This window comes from Lactuca virosa, chromosome 4 (assembly GCF_052849685.1).
Source record: "Lactuca virosa cultivar CGN04683 chromosome 4, Lactuca_virosa_CGN04683_v6, whole genome shotgun sequence".
NCBI classification, from domain to species: domain Eukaryota; kingdom Viridiplantae; phylum Streptophyta; class Magnoliopsida; order Asterales; family Asteraceae; genus Lactuca; species Lactuca virosa.
In genome coordinates, this window is record NC_136429.1 from 43,356,706 (window position 1) to 43,360,447 (window position 3,742).

At 31.2% G+C, this 3,742-nt stretch overlaps 1 long non-coding RNA gene across 1 annotated transcript; it reads right to left on the bottom strand.

The window, feature by feature from the left end:
- Window positions 1-366: 366 nt before the first annotated feature.
- LOC145103941 (uncharacterized) lies at window positions 367-2,489 on the bottom strand. Its single transcript, XR_013706946.1, has 2 exons — window positions 1,946-2,489; window positions 367-685 (listed from the first exon to the last, which is right to left on the bottom strand). It is a non-coding gene; the product is annotated as an uncharacterized LOC145103941 (long non-coding RNA).
- Between the last annotated feature and the right edge of the window lie 1,253 nt (window positions 2,490-3,742).

The window sequence follows — 3,742 nt, forward strand, 5'->3', positions numbered from 1 at the left end:
CATAAGAAATTCATTGCATAAAACAAAACATTTTTTTTATAATACGTAGTTATACATTTAGTAGACAATTTTTGTTTAAAGCTCCCAATCTACCACACAAACATCCACAATTTCTTTAAGTACTACCAACATAATATATATATATATATATATATATATATATATATATATATATATATATATATATATATATATATGGGTTCAACACATAACCAAATTATATTGCCTAACCACATAACCACCATCCAAACCGTTGGATTAAATTATATTACTAAGGCTATGATGGTAAAATAAACAGGACTTCATTTATGAACATATGTTCATCTATAAACATATGTTCGTTTATGCTGAATTAACTTTTCCAGATTATCTAATCAACTTATACATATTCATATGGTTAGTTTTTAACAAATGATAAACCAATTGAAAGAAGAAGAAAAAAAATAAAGCAAATTCATAAATGAACATATATTCATATATGAACATATGTTCATACGTGAACATAAGTTCATGTGGGTTTATTTCTTATTCCTGTTACAAGTGCAAATCCCACCATCGTCTTTAACTTCACCTTTAGATTCATCGATGGCACTAAAATGGCGCTCGTTTGCAATTGTTGATGAAATATATTGATGCTCACAGTTGAACATATGTTGATAGCTTTTTTTTTTTTTGCTTATTTCTCCTGTGAACAAATAAACAAGAGATATGATTCATCATGTTAGAAATATATATACAATGGATTTTTCTAAGAAAAGCTTTCATTATATATACGAATAAGATTCCTTTTATTATTCATCGTATGTTATTATCAAAACATATTTCCATTTATGTTCGTATATGAACATACGTTGATAAATGAACATAACAAGTAAATATACAAATAAACATATACAAGATTGACTAACAATGTTTTAAAAGTTATTCTTAAGCTCTTGGAAACTAATCTGCAGATAATAGCAAAAGAAAAATGATAATAGCATCATCATGTAAATCTATAAATAAACATATACAAGATTTAACTCTTTACAAACATGTAGTAATGAAAGTTTTTACTCTATTGATAATATGCAAAACAATTTTTCATGCTCGTTATAAGTTATATTTAATATATCTATGCTAGTTCAGCTTCAATTTGGTCAGATGCCAAGTCAAACAAAAGTAAATGAGTCAAACTACAATCTAATGCATGGTTGTTTTCGAATATTTATCTAATAATAGCATTGTACACTTTATGTTTTATTTATTTATTATGAACCTACTTGATGTTTAAGAGATTAATAAAAAAGCAACAGGAGTTGATTAACATCAAGAGTTTTTATAGCAACAACAAAGAAGAGATTGAAAAATTACATTTTTGATCAAAGAGCAAGTATTTAGGTTGTAGGTTTAGTTAAATTAAATATTTTGATGGGATAAGTTCCTATCGAAAGGAATTTTAAATCTATTCATTCATTTGTTAAAGATCCTTATGTAGCTTTGGTATTTGAGATGTTTTGCAACATTGGTGTCAATTATATATTCAGTTGTTACCATTAATAAAGCTAGAAGATAAAGAGAGCTTCTGAAAATTAATGTACTTTCAAAAAAACTTATATAACACGAGAACAAAGATTTTGAGGGATGAAATTTATTCTATAAGACATTTTCCACTGCAAATGGTTGTTGATTTTAATCAACTTCATATTAGGTAAAGTTCCTAAGAAGTGAGAGATTAGCTAAATACCAAATCTAAGTCCAAGGTTCTTGTTCCAAAAACTCTAGATCTTTTTTTACAATATGACTTTCAAAAAATTTATGCACAAATACAAAACAGGACTGATACTTTGATGAAGAAGACGACCAATTTGAAATTTCAGGCATTCAAAATATCAACAAATCGACAATTAAATCCACAATAATAGGTTCATATCAGAAAAAGAATTATGTATTAGCAAAACCTTACGGGATTAAAGTGCGTGTGAAGCAAGATTGATCTATGGATGAAGTCAACGACGTAGCACCTCCATACTCCACCGGTGTCAATGTCGGATTCAGAGGCAATCTTCGGTAAGTATCGAGGGTGGAGGATTGGAGGTTTCACGCGACAGAGTTCGCGAAGGGAGTGGTAGAATTTAGTGTTGATTTTGGGAAAGGATGTAGGGATGTTGTGAGATAGAGCATGTTGAGAGATGATTTGTTCGTTGTGAGAAATTTTGGAGGTTAGTGTAAGTCTGCTTCTTTGTAGGCCTCCATCGATTTCAAGTTACATGTCTTCGTTGAACATGTGTTTACTTCGGACTTTACCGTCGGCACCAAATCCTCCATCGATCCCTTCACCATCTCTGTATCAATTATCTATCTAAAGCGACGAAACGAATCCCGACTTTCATCAGCTAGTCAAAAATTGTCGCTGAAGATTGAATAAGAAAGTAGAAGCGAAGGGATGAGGAAACGAGAGGGCCCACAGTAATCGATTCAATTTGCAATGCCACGCATTCCAATTTGCAATGTAGACCAACACCTTTCAAATATTGAAAGGTTGCAATTGCAATTTAATATTAAAGAATGTTTTCTATTTTAATATATAATTTATTTAATCACCCTTTTATTATATTAACCTATTATTATTATATATGGAAAAGTTTTAGTAATTTTGGTTTTCCGAATTTACGTTTTCCTTTCGTGTTCTCTTATATGCTTAATATATTTCAATTTTAGTTTTAAAGTTAATTATTACTTAATTAACTGTTGGTGATTTGTTATCATCAATGTTATTTAAATGTAATGGAATTACTTTGTTGACCAAAAGTGATATTGATAAATATTAAACAAGTAAGGAAGGTGTGGAGTACACACTTGTTTAAATTTGATCGAATATCAAAGTACAGTGTCATTTAGGGGCGAAGCCCCTGAACGAGCGGGGGTCCGGGGGCAGCGCCCGTTTTTATGACCGTTTTGGTGGTTTTGTGACAGTTTTTAGACAATGATCTAAAAGTTAGTTTTTGGTCTCTTTTTCTGGTACTCACGAAATTATACACTCTCATTCTCTTTCTTTCTCTCTGGATTTTCTGAGTCTTATCCAATTGGGGATTTGGGAGTACCACCCAAATACTTCGATTTGATAGTGATAATCACGATTCTCAGATTTCCAAGTGCTATTAAATCCATATTTCACTTGACATGATTCATCAATCTTCCAGCAAGAGTACTACTCAAGCTAAAGATGTTTCTGGTGGTGCAAGTTCTGTACCTGAACCTAGGAAAAGCACCAGAGCTAGAAAAGCTAAGTCTTTTGGATTTGATTTTCAACTATATTTAGTTGAAGGAACAAGAAATGAGACTATTTCTCAACATCAATATTGTTTTAATATTGAAGAGGATCCAAAGACTTTCAGTGAAGCTATGGCTTCTAGGGATGTTCATTTCTGGAAAGAGGCAATTCATGATGAGATTGATTCTATCATGCATAACAATACTTGGGTATTGGCTGATTTACCTCCTGGTTGCATGGCATTAGGATGTAAATGGATCCTCAAAAGAAAAATGAAGGTGGATGGCACAATTGATAAGTATAAAGCCATATTGGTTATCCAAGGCTTTAGACAAAAGGAAGGCATTGATTTCTTTGATACTTATGCTCCTGTTGCCAGAATTTCTACTATTAGATTATTATTAGCTCTTGCAGCTATACATAATCTTGTGATTCACAAAATGGATGTGAAAACTGCATTCTTGAATGGTGACTTGGATGAGGAAATAT